This window comes from Henckelia pumila, chromosome 2, assembly GCF_033568475.1.
Source record: "Henckelia pumila isolate YLH828 chromosome 2, ASM3356847v2, whole genome shotgun sequence".
NCBI classification, from domain to species: Eukaryota; Viridiplantae; Streptophyta; class Magnoliopsida; order Lamiales; family Gesneriaceae; genus Henckelia; species Henckelia pumila.
In genome coordinates, this window is record NC_133121.1 from 39,959,176 (window position 1) to 39,976,784 (window position 17,609).

Here is a 17,609-nt window from a genome sequence, read left to right on the forward strand (position 1 = left end):
AATGGTGTACAACCAAAACCGCGGACTTTATCCACTCGATAAGTGATAACCACTTGGAAAGTCCGGATAGGGTAGTTTGATCATTCATCATATGAATATCCATTTTCATGGTTCAATATCTCTATGTTCCCTACCAATGAAACGTGGTACTCTGCATCGCAAATGCTAGTCTCAAACTCGAGCGATCCTTATCCTTATTAACGGACGGCTCAATCGACTAGGAACAGTTTAGAATATACAGTGACTATAAGATGTGTTTCATGATAGACATCCCCATGTACTACCACATCTTATATACACTATAGTATATTCAAGGTCTTTATCAAAACAACAATAGTATATCACAATATAACAATATGAAGAAAGATAAAGTCATTGCCATTAATAAAAGTGTAAATTATATTAAACAAAAGATTGTTTATACAAAGAGTCATCAAAGCCCTTAGCCACAAGTTGGCTCACCGGGCACCCACTCTTTCAAAAAATGATATTGTATTTTGCCTTATTCATGGAAATATTTTGGTACTGTACCGTAAACAGTTAAAAAACCCAAACTCAGGGCAATGTGGGGCCGAGAGACGTCTCGGTGTCCTTCCCAAACTCAGGGTAGAGAGGGGCCGATAGACATCTTGGTTTTGCTACATACTCAGGGCAATATGGGGTCGGGAGAAATCTCGGTGTCCTTGCCATTCAGGGCAATGTGGGGTCGAGAGAAATATCGGTGTCCTTGCCAGTCAGGGCAATGTGGGGTCGGGAGAAATCTTGGTGTCCTTGCCACTCAGGGGAATGTGGGGTCGGGAAAAATCTCGGTGTCTTTGTCATTCAGGGCAATGTGGGGTCGGAAGAAATCCTGGTATCCTCGCCAGCCTAGTACTATGGTTTATAGATTGCTAAATTGAAACATAAGTCACAATCGAGGATCTTAATTCACAGTTCAGTTTCAATTCAGTTCAGTTTCAGTTTGACTCAACTCAGTTCAAATTCAGTTTCAGTTATGCATGAGTTTTAGTTAAAGTTTCAAGTTTTCAGTTCAAGTTCAGTTTCAGTTATGCATGAGATCTTTTATATGTTAAGTGTATTCCCGTTTGAGTTGTTTGCTTAAAGAAAAGTTTCAAAGTATTTGAGTACAATTATTTTAAAGGCGTGTGCATGTATTATATATCATTCGTCATTACATGCTTTATATTTGTTGAGTGTTTAGGCTCACTACATTTGCTTGGTGCAGGTGAGGTTGATGTTATTGCTAAGGGGTAGGATTTCTTGGGCTGACGGCACCTGACAGTGCACTACCCTTCGATCGATGCTTCTTTTTTCGCCGCATTAGTTATTTGTTATAATGAATCAAGCAACATTATGTTTTCCTATCTGAGTTAGTTTGTAGGATGTGTCTTTCCTGCGATTTGTTTTGTTGGCATGTTATGTTGGAACAATGGAATCCGGATATCTCCACAATGGTATGATATTGTCCATTTTGGGTATAAACCCTCATGGTTTTGATTTTGGGAACCCACCCAAAAGGCCTCATACCAATGGAGATATCATTCCATATATTAATCCATGATCTTTCCATTAAATTTTCAATGTGGGACTTTGATTGATCATTCCTAACAATCCTCCCCTCAAACGAAGTCCCACCAGGCCTCCCCTCAATCCGTCCCTCCAATCGAGCCTACTCACCTTCAATGCGTTGTGGCACACGCCTTACATGAATTACCGGGAGCGTCCCTTGAAAGCTTTTTCATGGATCTTAATCGGGGCCCTCAAACTTCTTTTCCTTGAGTTTTCCGAGTCCACCCACATTGGTTCTATCAGACCATGACTCGTTCCCAGGGACGGCGCCATTTATTGGAACAATGGAATCCAGATATCTCAAAAATGGTATGATATTGTCCACTTTGGGTATAAACCCTCATGGTTTTGATTTTGGGAACCCACCCAAAAGACATCATACCAATGGAGATATCATTCCATATATCCATGATCTTTCCCTTAAATTTTCAATGTGAGACTTTGATTGACCATTCCTAACAATCTCCCCTCAAACGAAGTCCCCCCAGGCTTCCTCTCAATCTGTCCCTCCAATCGAGCCTACTCACCTTCAATGCGTTGTGGCACACGCCTTACATGAATTACCGGGAGCGTCCCTCGAGAGCTTTTTCACGGATCTTAATCGGGGCCATCAAACTTCTTTTCCTTGAGTTTTCCAAGGATTCCACCCACATTGGTTCTATCAGACCATGACTCGTTCCCACGGACGGTGCCATTTGTTGGAACAATGGAATCCGGATATCTCCATAATGGTATGATATTGTCCACTTTGGGTATAAACCCTCATGGTTTTGATTTTGAAAACCCACCCAAAAGGCCTCATACTAATGAAGATATTATTCAATATATTAATCCATGATCTTTCCCTTAAATTTTCAATGTGGGACTTTGATTGACCATTCCTAACATGTTAAATACTTGGTTGTTAAACTTTTGGTATTCGCAAACTTTGAACTATTTTCATTTTAGTTTCTTGCTCATTTCATCGTTTAGATTTTTGTCTCATTTAGTTCAATCTTTTGTGGTGTTGTTAAGACAGGTGGATCTTGAGTGTTTTAAATAGGTAATGCCCAAATTTTTGAAAATTCCGCATTATTTTAATATCTATTTAATATTAGAGGTTAGGGTCGTTTCACAAGAACTACTCAATGCTTCATTATTTGAGTAGTTTGTTGGATTCCTCCACCTTTGGGCTGTTACAAGCTTAACTCGGATTGTTGCTCGAAAGAAGGAGGTGAATCTAGCATTAATTGGTGGTATCATTAGAGATTATCGGGGTGACCCCATTATTGCTTTTTGTGATTATATTGGCTTAGGGTCGAACACTAGAGCCGAATTGCATGCAATTCTGAAGGGATTGGAATTATGCAAACACTTTAATATATGTAACGCCCGGAATTATTTAATTTTAATCCGAGAATAATTAATTTGGGAATATTTGGAGTTTTGATTTAAATTCTAATATTCTTAAATTGATTAGGATTGAATTTGAATGAATTGAGTAATTGAGGACTGAATTGCAATTTTTGAACTCTTGAGGGGCTAAAGTGCAAATTGTATTTAACTTATCAGAATTGAAGTTGTTACTCAGCATGTGCACGTGTCATTGGAAGCAATTTCATCAGATTCTTCAGCCAAGGAAAGAAGGAAAACCGAGAGCAAATGTCAAGAGAATTTCCAATTCATTTCTTTGTCTTCAAATCTTCATATCTTGGGCTACGATTATCCGATTTCGATTCCGAAAGATGTTTTGGAATCCTCTCGCCAAGACCTTCGATTTGATGTAAGTATCTTCTTTGTTCATCAAGGTTTGGGATTTCGAAAATGGCAGATATCAGATGTTGGTTTTGATTTGGTGTTGTTGAGCTTCTAGCTTTGTTAATCTTGAAGTTTGATTGAAGCTTGAGTTGTATATCTTGTTCTTATGCTTTCTTAGCTGTGATTCAATCTATACACCTGCTGATATGTTGGTTTAGAGGTTGAATAAGTGATATGAATGTTTGAAATGATTTAGAGATTTGCGGGAATCGCCGAGTTATACTGAAATGCTGTCGAATTCTTGAATTGAAGTGATTTGATATTGTTTTTGGCTTTGGAAGTTGCTGAACTATTAGATAATGGTTCCTTGTTTGTTATGCTATTGTCTCAGTGCATAAACAGGGCAACTCAACTCAAGAACGTCGACTTCGAAACCGATAGAAGATTGAACAAGGTTGGTAGAGTTTTCTTTGGAATTTTTGTTGAAGTTTGGGGTTGATCTTGAGCAGATTTTGAGTTATGCTGGGTGTGTGATCTTGTACAGATTTTGACAAGTTTGAAGACCTTCTAGACATCACATTTGAAAGGTAAAAGTGGACTACAATTTGATTGGGATTACAACTCGAGATGGTTTGTATCGAGTTCCCTCAATCCACATACTTGTTTGTTTAAGTGCTCTTATGTGCTTTCTTTTGATTACTTGAATAAGTTCTTGATATAATGAATGCCCTGATTATGTTACATGTTGCATTCATCTTGATGACTTATTCCTTTGAGTTTGAAATTAACGGACACGTTCGAATAGACGATTTGAGGGATTGTATATGTATGGCCTGGGTGGTTGTTTGAGCCTAGCGTCTGAGCTACATATATAATGGTTTCAAATTCTAGAGGAGCAAGATAGTAGCCCCACCTCGATAGGGTGTGTCGGTGGATTAGCTATGATATCTTCTTCTCGGGATCCCAATTGATGAATGATGAAAAGAACCTTGTTTTGAAAGCATGCATTGTATTTACTTCTATATCATGATGGTGATATTGATTATGCATGTTTAGTTGCTTTTACTGGGAAATCTATTTCTCACCGGAGTTATCCGGCTATTGTTTTGTTGTATGTGTCATTGCAATAGGAGGAAGTGGAACCGGGCAAAGGCGGACTTAAAGAACAAGGGATGAAATCGATATAGCGTGAGGATCCGAGTTAGGAGTTATGTGTGCTGTCATGAAGTTTAATGAGTCTTAATCATGATCATGTTTAAAGATACTTGTACAAGACTTGTATATGATCTAGTTAAGGTCTTGTTGTTGTATTTAGAGCTTGAGAAATGATGTAACTACTTGATTCCATCAGGATGTATCTTGATTTTGATATATGACAATGATCTTGCATGTTTATGATATTATGTTGATGTAGTAAAGCTTTGGATTGGTTTATTACTAGCATTGAAAGCATGTTGGAATGCATGGTAGTTGTTATGCTTGATTTCATCATGTCTAGACTTTGGTAGGAATTGATCTTGAACCAAATATGTGCATGATGGAGTATTTGACAGCAACAGGGAAATGTAATTTTTTTTCTGCAGCATTGGCTGGCGCACGGGCGAGCCCCTGCTCGCGCGCGCGCGAGCCAAGTCGCGACCTTCGAATTTGGAGGCCGGCGCGCGCGCGAGAAGACCTGCCGCGCGTGCGCCGTGTAATATGTTAGAAAAAAAAATTTTTTTTTTTATTCTTTTGTTTAGACTTTTATTATTGTCTAACATGGTTTAATAATGATTAATGAGATTAATGAGAGATTAGAACTCGGGTCATCACAACATGTGGTATCAGAGCAAGAAAATTCTGGACTTAGATAGACAATGAGTGGGGTAGATCGAGTTATCTGCTTTGCTTATTGATGATTTACGCTATGATTTAATTACGTGATTGAATTACATGTTTTAATTGATAGCATGATTTACTTTCAAGTAATGTATTACAGTATTGTATTTATTTTATTTGAAAGTATGAGTACTATAATTAACGACACATGTTTACTGGAATATCTGGAATGATTAGAGGCATGTGATTTGTTAATTATGATATGCTACCTGATTATCGGATTTGATTGGAAGCATGTCTTGATGTGTACTTCGATTCTTTATTTACACCTGAATCAGAACCGAGTCTTGATCAGAGGTAAGATGATCAGAGGAGGACTGAGATAATTTGATAATTTGGTATCCTAACCATTTTGATAATCAGATATGTCTCGACGACCAGGAAGACCTCCTCTTCGACCACAGGTTCCTATTCCTCTGCCAGAACAGACAGTTCATACTCCACCGACAGTTGTTACACCGATAGTGCCTCGAGCTACTGCAGTGCCGAGTAATGAACAGGGAAGTACGTCAAGAGATATGACTGATATGACAGCAACTCCTATGGAAACACTTCTGAAACGTTTCCAATCCTACAAGCCGCCTACTTTGAAAGGTACAGAAAATGCTGTTGAATGCGAGGGATGGCTTGATGATATGGAGATGCTATTTGATTCACTTGACTACGGGGATGAACGGAGAGTTAGATTGATTGGGCACCAGTTGCATGAAGTTGCGAAGAGCTGGTGGTTCACTACAAAAAGAGCTTTGGAGCGTAGAGGAACTGTACTGACTTGGAATGTCTTCAAAACTGAGTTCTACCAATGCTTCTTTCCTGTGTCTTACCGCAAGGATAAAGGGGCTGAGTTTGCAAATCTGAAACAGGGGAATTTGAATATCGAAGACTACGTTGCAAAATTCTCTACATTGCTACGTTTTGCTCCACATGTTGCTGAAAGTGACGAGGCTATGGCTGATCAGTTTATCAATGGCCTGAGTCCGGATGTTTTTACACTGGTGAATACAAGGCGACCGAATACCTTTGCTGATGCCTTGAACAGTGCCAAGGGAGCGGAAGCTGGTTTGATACAGCAGCGAGGAGCTTCGTATACCGCACAACCTCCAAGACAGTCACAACCTGCAGCTCCAACTCCGCAACAGCAACCTTTTCGATTTGAAGGTGGTAGTAGCAGTGGAAAGAAAGGGTTCTTGCAAGCAAGAGGAAAACAATTTAAGAAGTCTGGGAGCAGTTCTTCGAGTTCCAGTGGTACGAAGCAGAAGTCAGGAGTGTTCTGCAACAGTTGTGGTGGAAATCATCCAACCGATCAGTGCCGAGGTGTATCTGGGAGGTGCCATATATGCCAACAGACGGGTCATTTTGCAAGGGTGTGTCCTCAGAGAAATACTGGACAGGCAAGAGGTGCAGAGTCATCACGATCAGTGGCTCAACCTGGAAGACAGGCCTCTTCTGTTCATTCTTTCCAGCCAGCACATCCACAGCAGCAGACTCGACCAGGTGGAAGTCAGGCAGGCAATCAGCCTCAGAGACAGCAGGCTCATGTCTTTGCTTTGACTGAGGAGCAGGCACAGGGAGCACCTGATGATGTGATTGCAGGTAACTGTTCTATTTCTGGTTATTCTGCTTATGTGTTGTTTGATACCGGTGCATCCCATACGTTTCTATCTGCCAAATTTGTTGCATTGCATTCTTTGCCTGTTGAGTCATTACCAGTTGTAGTATCTGTTTCTTCTCCTTTGGGGAGGGGTCTTATCTCGATTCAGATAGTAAAGAATTGTGTACTACAGTATGAGGGTAATGAGATTGAGATCGATTGTTTTGTACTTGGTATGTCTGATTTTGATTGTATTATTGGGATTGATATGCTGAATAAGTACAGAGCTACCGTCGATTGCTTTCAGAAGGTAGTGAGATTCAGACCTGAGATGGCTGGAGAATGGAAGTTCTATGGTAAGGGTTCACGTGCTAAGATTCCTCTTATTTCTGTATTATCTATGACCCGACTTTTGCAGAAAGGAGCGGAGGGATTTCTTGTTTATGCAGTGGATTTTTTGAAACCTAGCCTGAACCTGGCTGACTTGCCAGTGGTTAGTGAATTTGCGGACGTCTTTCCGGATGAGATTCCAGGATTACCTCCGTATCGTGAGATTGACTTCAACACTGAACTGATGCCTGGAACTGCACCGATTTCGAAAGCACCACATCGAATGGCACCAGTGGAATTAAAAGAGTTGAAAGAACAGTTAGAAGATTTATTGGCCAAGGGATACATTCGACCCAGTGTTTCTCCTTGGGGTGCTCCAGTTCTGTTTGTCAGAAAGAAAGACGGTTCAATGAGATTGTGTATTGATTACCGGCAACTGAACAAGGCTACGGTAAAGAACAAATACCCTTTGCCTCGTATTGATGATTTGTTTGATCAGTTGCAGGGTTCTTCTGTGTATTCCAAGATCGATCTGAGATCTGGATACCATCAGCTGAGAGTTAGGGATTCTGATATTCCTAAGACTGCGTTCAGAACCAGGTATGGCCATTATGAGTTTATAGTTATGCCGTTTGGTTTGACGAATGCTCCAGCTGTATTCATGGCTTTGATGAATCGTGTGTTTCAGAAGTATCTCGATGATTTTGTGATTATCTTTATTGATGATATTCTGATCTATTCCAAGAATCTGATTGATCATGCTGAACATCTAAGAACAGTTTTGAAAACCTTACGAGCCGAGAAATTGTATGCTAAACTTTCGAAATGTGAGTTTTGGCTGAAACAGGTTGTCTTTCTTGGACATATTATATCTGGAAATGGTATTTCTGTGGATCCAAGTAAAGTCGAAGCAGTGATCAATTGGGTTAGACCGACATCTGTTCCTGAGATCCGGAGTTTTATGGGATTGGCTGGGTATTATCGTCGATTTATCAAAGATTTTTCCAGTATTGCGAAGCCAATTACTCAGTTAACTCAGAAAAATGCTCCTTTTATCTGGTCTGAAGCTTGTGAATCTAGTTTTCTTGAGTTGAAGACACGACTGACCAGTGCACCAATCTTGACGATTCCTTCAGGTACTGGTGGTTTCACTATTTACTGTGATGCATCTCATCGAGGATTAGGGTGTGTTTTGATGCAGCGAGGACATGTGATTGCTTATGCCTCAAGACAGTTGAAGCCTCACGAAACCAGATATCCGATTCATGATCTTGAATTGGCCGCCATTGTATTTGCTTTGAAGATTTGGCGACATTATCTGTACGGGGAGCAGTTTGAGATTTATTCTGATCACAAGAGTCTGAAGTATCTATTTTCACAGTCAGAATTGAATATGAGACAGCGGAGGTGGCTTGATTTGCTTAAAGACTTTGATTGTGAGATTAAGTACTATCCAGGGAAATCGAATGCGGCAGCAGATGCACTCAGTCGAACGGTATGTTCTTTGTCCTTATCGACAATTGGTGTATCGAATTTGATTGAAGACTGTTGTCTGTCTGGGTTAGTATTTGATACGAATTATCAACCTCTTTGACTCTATCAAATGCAAGCTGAACCAGCTTTATTGGTAAGAATTCGAGATGCTCAGAAACTTGATCAGAATATACAGAATTCGATTGAGAAAGTCAGATCAGGGCATGTATCTGAATACCGGGTTCGAGATGATCTTCTTTATGTTCACAATCGCCTTGTAGTGCCTGATATTTCTGATGTGCGACAACAACTACTGACAGAGGCGCATTGTAGTCGTTATAGTATTCATCCTGGAGGTAGGAAGATGTATAATGATCTGAAGACTCGATACTGGTGGAAGCCAATGAAGTCTGATATCACTGAGTTTGTGTCTCGATGTTTGAACTGCCAACAGGTGAAGGCTGAAAGGAAGAAACCGCCTGGTTTACTTAAGAGTTTATCCGTGCCAGAATGGAAATGGGATCATATTTCCATGGATTTCGTGACGAGATTACCTCGATCTTCTAGAGGTTATGATGCTATCTGGGTGATTATCGATAGATTGACGAAGTCTGCGTGTTTTATACCTTATCGTATGACGTACAGACATGATCAGATGGCAGAAATTTATGTCCGTGAAGTTGTCAGATTACATGGTGTGCCGAAGTCTATTGTATCAGATCGTGATCCTCGATTTACATCTCACTTCTGGCATAGCTTACAGAGTGCTTTGGGTACTCAGCTTCGTTTGAGCACAGCTTATCATCCACAAACAGACGGGCAGTCTGAGCGTACCATTCAGACATTGGAGGACATGTTGAGAGCTGTAGTGCTTGATTTTGGCACGAGTTGGCAAGATTCATTACCTCTTTGTGAATTCTCGTACAACAACAGCTATCAATCGAGTATTGGAATGGCTCCTTTTGAAGCTTTATACGGAAGAAAATGTCGATCTCCTTTGTACTGGGATGATATTTCAGAAGTACCTGACACTGGCCCTGATATGATACGTGATCTGACTGATCAAGTGAAGCTTATTCAGACAAGAATGAAGACAGCTCAAGATAGACAAGCGAAATATGCTAACATTCGACGTTGACCTTTGTCTTTTGATCAGGGGGATCGAGTATTCCTGAAGATTTCTCCTTTCAGAGGTACAGTCAGATTTGGCAAGCGAGGGAAGTTGTCTCCACGCTACATTGGTCCGTATGAAATTCTGGAGAAAATAGGCAATCTTGCCTATCGATTAGCTCTTCCTCCGGCGTTATCTGGAATACATGATGTCTTTCATGTATCAATGCTTTGAAAGTATCTTTCTGATGAATCTCATGTACTTCAATCTGATGAAGCTGAACTTGACGAGACTTTGAGTTATTTTGAAAAGCCGATTCAGATTCTTGATCGTAAAGAGAAGCAACTTCGTACGAAGAATATTCCGCTTGTGAAGGTTCAGTGGAGTCGTCATGGTATTACAGAAGCGACTTGGGAGACTGAATCAGATATGAGACAACGATTTCCAGAGTTATTTTCTTGATGTGAGTCTCCTTTAGTTTTCTGTTATCTGATATCTGTGATATGATTTGTTGATATTACTAAGATTTCGATGACGAAATCGAGTCTTAGTGGGGGAGAATTTTAACGCCCGAAATTATTTAATTTTAATCCGAGAATAATTAATTTGGGAATATTTGGAGTTTTGATTTAAATTCTAATATTCTTAAATTGATTAGGATTGAATTTGAATGAATTGAGTAATTGAGGACTGAATTGCAATTTTTGAACTCTTGAGGGGCTAAAGTGCAAATTGTATTTAACTTATCAGAATTGAAGTTGTTACTCAGCATGTGCACGTGTCATTGGAAGCAATTTCATCAGATTCTTCAGCCAAGGAAAGAAGGAAAACCGAGAGCAAATGTCAAGAGAATTTCCAATTCATTTCTTTGTCTTCAAATCTTCATATCTTGGGCTACGATTATCCGATTTCGATTCCGAAAGATGTTTTGGAATCCTCTCGCCAAGACCTTCGATTTGATGTAAGTATCTTCTTTGTTCATCAAGGTTTGGGATTTCGAAAATGGCAGATATCAGATGTTGGTTTTGATTTGGTGTTGTTGAGCTTCTAGCTTTGTTAATCTTGAAGTTTGATTGAAGCTTGAGTTGTATATCTTGTTCTTATGCTTTCTTAGCTGTGATTCAATCTATACACCTGCTGATATGTTGGTTTAGAGGTTGAATAAGTGATATGAATGTTTGAAATGATTTAGAGATTTGCGGGAATCGCCGAGTTATACCGAAATGCTGTCGAATTCTTGAATTGAAGTGATTTGATATTGTTTTTGGCTTTGGAAGTTGCTGAACTATTAGATAATGGTTCCTTGTTTGTTATGCTATTGTCTCAGTGCATAAACAGGGCAACTCAACTCAAGAACGTCGACTTCGAAACCGATAGAAGATTGAACAAGGTTGGTAGAGTTTTCTTTGGAATTCTTGTTGAAGTTTGGGGTTGATCTTGAGCAGATTTTGAGTTATGCTGGGTGTGTGATCTTGTACAGATTTTGACAAGTTTGAAGACCTTCTAGACATCACATTTGAAAGGTAAAAGTGGACTACAATTTGATTGGGATTACAACTCGAGATGGTTTGTATCGAGTTCCCTCAATCCACATACTTGTTTGTTTAAGTGCTCTTATGTGCTTTATTTTGATTACTTGAATAAGTTCTTGATATAATGAATGCCCTGATTATGTTACATGTTGCATTCATCTTGATGACTTATTCCTTTGAGTTTGAAATTAACGGACACGTTCGAATAGACGATTTGAGGGATTGTATATGTATGGCCTGGGTGGTTGTTTGAGCCTAGCGTCTGAGCTACATATATAATGGTTTCAAATTCTAGAGGAGCAAGATAGTAGCCCCACCTCGATAGGGTGTGTCGGTGGATTAGCTATGATATCTTCTTCTCGGGATCCCAATTGATGAATGATGAAAAGAACCTTGTTTTGAAAGCATGCATTGTATTTACTTCTATATCATGATGGTGATATTGATTATGCATGTTTAGTTGCTTTTACTGGGAAATCTATTTCTCACCGGAGTTATCCGGCTATTGTTTTGTTGTATGTGTCATTGCAATAGGAGGAAGTGGAACCGGGCAAAGGCGGACTTAAAGAACAAGGGATGAAATCGATATAGCGTGAGGATCCGAGTTAGGAGTTATGTGTGCTGTCATGAAGTTTAATGAGTCTTAATCATGATCATGTTTAAAGATACTTGTACAAGACTTGTAGATGATCTAGTTAAGGTCTTGTTGTTGTATTTAGAGCTTGAGAAATGATGTAACTACTTGATTCCATCAGGATGTATCTTGATTTTGATATATGACAATGATCTTGCATGTTTATGATATTATGTTGATGTAGTAAAGCTTTGGATTGGTTTATTACTAGCATTGAAAGCATGTTGGAATGCATGGTAGTTGTTATGCTTGATTTCATCATGTCTAGACTTTGGTAGGAATTGATCTTGAACCAAATATGTGCATGATGGAGTATTTGACAGCAACAGGGAAATGTAATTTTTTTTCTGCAGCATTGGCTGGCGCACGGGCGAGCCCCTGCTCGCGCGCGCGCGAGCCAAGTCGCGACCTTCGAATTTGGAGGCCGGAGCGCGCGCGAGAAGACCTGCCGCGCGTGCGCCGTGTAATATGTTAGAAAAAAAAAATTTTTTTTTATTCTTTTGTTTAGACTTTGATTATTGTCTAACATGGTTTAATAATGATTAATGAGATTAATGAGAGATTAGAACTCGGGTCATCACAACAGGTGGTATCAGAGCAAGAAAATTCTGGACTTAGATAGACAATGAGTGGGGTAGATCGAGTTATCTGCTTTGCTTATTGATGATTTACGCTATGATTTAATTACGTGATTGAATTACATGTTTTAATTGATAGCATGATTTACTTTCAAGTAATGTATTACAGTATTGTATTTATTTTATTTGAAAGTATGAGTACTATAATTAACGACACATGTTTACTGGAATATCTGGAATGATTAGAGGCATGTGATTTGTTAATTATGATATGCTACTTGATTATCGGATTTGATTGGAAGCATGTCTTGATGTGTACTTCGATTCTTTATTTACACCTGAATCAGAACCGAGTCTTGATCAGAGGTAAGATGATCAGAGGAGGACTGAGATAATTTGATAATTTGGTATCCTAACCATTTTGATAATCAGATATGTCTCGACGACCAGGAAGACCTCCTCTTCGACCACAGGTTCCTATTCCTCTGCCAGAACAGACAGTTCATACTCCACCGACAGTTGTTACACCGATAGTGCCTCGAGCTACTGCAGTGCCGAGTAATGAACAGGGAAGTACGTCAAGAGATATGACTGATATGACAGCAACTCCTATGGAAACACTTCTGAAACGTTTCCAATCCTACAAGCCGCCTACTTTGAAAGGTACAGAAAATGCTGTTGAATGCGAGGGATGGCTTGATGATATGGAGATGCTATTTGATTCACTTGACTACGGGGATGAACGGAGAGTTAGATTGATTGGGCACCAGTTGCATGAAGTTGCGAAGAGCTGGTGGTTCACTACAAAAAGAGCTTTGGAGCGTAGAGGAACTGTACTGACTTGGAATGTCTTCAAAACTGAGTTCTACCAACGTTTCTTTCCTGTGTCTTACCGCAAGGATAAAGGGGCTGAGTTTGCAAATCTGAAACAGGGGAATTTGAATATCGAAGACTACGTTGCAAAATTCTCTACATTGCTACGTTTTGCTCCACATGTTGCTGATAGTGACGAGGCTATGGCTGATCAGTTTATCAATGGCCTGAGTCCGGATGTTTTTACACTGGTGAATACAAGGCGACCGAATACCTTTGCTGATGCCTTGAACAGTGCCAAGGGAGCGGAAGCTGGTTTGATACAGCAGCGAGGAGCTTCGTATACCGCACAACCTCCAAGACAGTCACAACCTGCAGCTCCAACTCCGCAACAGCAACCTTTTCGATTTGAAGGTGGTAGTAGCAGTGGAAATAAAGGGTTCTTGCAAGCAAGAGGAAAACAGTTTAAGTCTGGGAGCAGTTCTTCGAGTTCCAGTGGTACGAAGCAGAAGTCAGGAGTGTTCTGCAACAGTTGTGGTGGAAATCATCCAACCGATCAGTGCCGAGGTGTATCTGGGAGGTGCCATATATGCCAACAGACGGGTCATTTTGCAAGGGTGTGTCCTCAGAGAAATACTGGACAGGCAAGAGGTGCAGAGTCATCACGATCAGTGGCTCAACCTGGAAGACAGGCCTCTTCTGTTCATTCTTTCCAGCCAGCACATCCACAGCAGCAGACTCGACCAGGTGGAAGTCAGGCAGGCAATCAGCCTCAGAGACAGCAGGCTCATGTCTTTGCTTTGACTGAGGAGCAGGCACAGGGAGCACCTGATGATGTGATTGCAGGTAACTGTTCTATTTCTGGTTATTCTGCTTATGTGTTGTTTGATACCGGTGCATCCCATACGTTTCTATCTGCCAAATTTGTTGCATTGCATTCTTTGCCTGTTGAGTCATTACCAGTTGTAGTATCTGTTTCTTCTCCTTTGGGGAGGGGTCTTATCTCGATTCAGATAGTAAAGAATTGTGTACTACAGTATGAGGGTAATGAGATTGAGATCGATTGTTTTGTACTTGGTATGTCTGATTTTGATTGTATTATTGGGATTGATATGCTGAATAAGTACAGAGCTACCGTCGATTGCTTTCAGAAGGTAGTGAGATTCAGAACTGAGATGGCTGGAGAATGGAAGTTCTATGGTAAGGGTTCACGTGCTAAGATTCCTCTTATTTCTGTATTATCTATGACCCGACTTTTGCAGAAAGGAGCGGAGGGATTTCTTGTTTATGCAGTGGATTTGTTGAAACCTAGCCTGAACCTGGCTGACTTGCCAGTGGTTAGTGAATTTGCGGACGTCTTTCCGGATGAGATTCCAGGATTACCTCCGTATCGTGAGATTGACTTCAACATTGAACTGATGCCTGGAACTGCACCGATTTCGAAAGCACCACATCGAATGGCACCAGTGGAATTAAAAGAGTTGAAAGAACAGTTAGAAGATTTATTGGCCAAGGGATACATTCGACCCAATGTTTCTCCTTGGGGTGCTCCAGTTCTATTTGTCAGAAAGAAAGACGGTTCAATGAGATTGTGTATTGATTACCGGCAACTGAACAAGGCTACGGTAAAGAACAAATACCCTTTGCCTCGTATTGATGATTTGTTTGATCAGTTGCAGGGTTCTTCTGTGTATTCCAAGATCGATCTGAGATCTGGATACCATCAGCTGAGAGTTAGGGATTCTGATATTCCTAAGACTGCGTTCAGAACCAGGTATGGCCATTATGAGTTTATAGTTATGCCGTTTGGTTTGACGAATGCTCCAGCTGTATTCATGGCTTTGATGAATCGTGTGTTTCAGAAGTATCTCGATGATTTTGTGATTATCTTTATTGATGATATTCTGATCTATTCCAAGAATCTGATTGATCATGCTGAACATCTAAGAACAGTTTTGAAAACCTTACGAGCCGGGAAATTGTATGCTAAACTTTCGAAATGTGAGTTTTGGCTGAAACAGGTTGTCTTTTTTGGACATATTATATCTGGAAATGGTATTTCTGTGGATCCAAGTAAAGTCGAAGCAGTGATCAATTGGGTTAGACCGACATCTGTTCCTGAGATCCGGAGTTTTATGGGATTGGCTAGGTATTATCGTCGATTTATCAAAGATTTTTCCAGTATTGCGAAGCCAATTACTCAGTTAACTCAGAAAAATGCTCCTTTTATCTGGTCTGAAGCTTGTGAATCTAGTTTTCTTGAGTTGAAGACACGACTGACCAGTGCACCAATCTTGACGATTCCTTCAGGTACTGGTGGTTTCACTGTTTACTGTGATGCATCTCATCGAGGATTAGGGTGTGTTTTGATGCAGCGAGGACATGTGATTGCTTATGCCTCAAGACAGTTGAAGCCTCACGAAACCAGATATCCGATTCATGATCTTGAATTGGCCGCCATTGTATTTGCTTTGAAGATTTGGCGACATTATCTGTACGGGGAGCAGTTTGAGATTTATTCTGATCACAAGAGTCTGAAGTATCTATTTTCACAGTCAGAATTGAATATGAGACAGCGGAGGTGGCTTGATTTGCTTAAAGACTTTGATTGTGAGATTAAGTACTATCCAGGGAAATTGAATGCGGCAGCAGATGCACTCAGTCGAAAGGTATGTTCTTTGTCCTTATCGACGATTGGTGTATCGAATTTGATTGAAGACTGTTGTCTGTCTGGGTTAGTATTTGATACGAATTATCAACCTCTTCGACTCTATCAAATGCAAGCTGAACCAGCTTTATTGGTAAGAATTCGAGATGCTCAGAAACTTGATCAGAATATACAGAATTCGATTGAGAAAGTCAGATCCGGGCATGTATCTGAATACCGGGTTCGAGATGATCTTCTTTATGTTCACAATCGCCTTGTAGTGCCTGATATTTCTGATGTGCGACAACAACTACTGACAGAGGCGCATTGTAGTCGTTATAGTATTCATCCTGGAGGTAGGAAGATGTATAATGATCTGAAGACTCGATACTGGTGGAAGCCAATGAAGTCTGATATCACTGAGTTTGTGTCTCGATGTTTGAACTGCCAACAGGTGAAGGCTGAAAGGAAGAAACCGCCTGGTTTACTTAAGAGTTTATCCGTGCCAGAATGGAAATGGGATCATATTTCCATGGATTTCGTGATGAGATTACCTCGATCTTCTAGAGGTTATGATGCTATCTGGGTGATTATCGATAGATTGACGAAGTCTGCGTGTTTTATACCTTATCGTATGACGTACAGACATGATCAGATGGCAGAAATTTATGTCCGTGAAGTTGTCAGATTACATGGTGTGCCGAAGTCTATTGTATCAGATCGTGATCCTCGATTTACATCTCACTTCTGGCATAGCTTACAGAGTGCTTTGGGTACTCAGCTTCGTTTGAGCACAGCTTATCATCCACAAACAGACGGGCAGTCTGAGCGTACCATTCAGACATTGGAGGACATGTTGAGAGCTGTAGTGCTTGATTTTGGCACGAGTTGGCAAGATTCATTACCTCTTTGTGAATTCTCGTACAACAACAGCTATCAATCGAGTATTGGAATGGCTCCTTTTGAAGCTTTATACGGAAGAAAATGTCGATCTCCTTTGTACTGGGATGATATTTCAGAAGTACCCGACACTGTCCCTGATATGATACGTGATCTGACTGATCAAGTGAAGCTTATTCAGACAAGAATGAAGACAGCTCAAGATAGACAAGCGAAATATGCTAACATTCGACGTCGACCTTTGTCTTTTGATCAGGGGGATCGAGTATTCCTGAAGATTTCTCCTTTCAGAGGTACAGTCAGATTTGGCAAGCGAGGGAAGTTGTCTCCACGCTACATTGGTCCGTATGAAATTCTGGAGAAAATAGGCAATCTTGCCTATCGATTAGCTCTTCCTCCGGCGTTATCTGGAATACATGATGTCTTTCATGTATCAATGCTTCGAAAGTATCTTTCTGATGAATCTCATGTACTTCAATCTGATGAAGCTGAACTTGACGAGACTTTGAGTTATTTTGAAAAGCCGATTCAGATTCTTGATCGTAAAGAGAAGCAACTTCGTACGAAGAATATTCCGCTTGTGAAGGTTCAGTGGAGTCGTCATGGTATTACAGAAGCGACTTGGGAGACTGAATCAGATATGAGACAACGATTTCCAGAGTTATTTTCTTGATGTGAGTCTCCTTTAGTTTTCTGTTATCTGATATCTGTGATATGATTTGTTGATATTACTAAGATTTCGAGGACGAAATCGAGTCTTAGTGGGGGAGAATTTTAACGCCCGAAATTATTTAATTTTAATCCGAGAATAATTAA

General features: G+C 40.3%; 2 long non-coding RNA genes across 2 annotated transcripts; both read left to right on the forward strand.

Annotated features, from left to right (window-relative positions):
• Window positions 1-2,975: 2,975 nt before the first annotated feature.
• Window positions 2,976-4,533, forward strand: LOC140879429 (uncharacterized). Its single transcript, XR_012149414.1, has 4 exons — window positions 2,976-3,331; window positions 3,698-3,760; window positions 3,851-3,893; window positions 4,437-4,533. It is a non-coding gene; the product is annotated as an uncharacterized lncRNA (long non-coding RNA).
• A 5,761-nt stretch (window positions 4,534-10,294) lies between these two features.
• LOC140879430 (uncharacterized) lies at window positions 10,295-11,852 on the forward strand. Its single transcript, XR_012149415.1, has 4 exons — window positions 10,295-10,650; window positions 11,017-11,079; window positions 11,170-11,212; window positions 11,756-11,852. It is a non-coding gene; the product is annotated as an uncharacterized lncRNA (long non-coding RNA).
• Window positions 11,853-17,609: the final 5,757 nt, after the last annotated feature.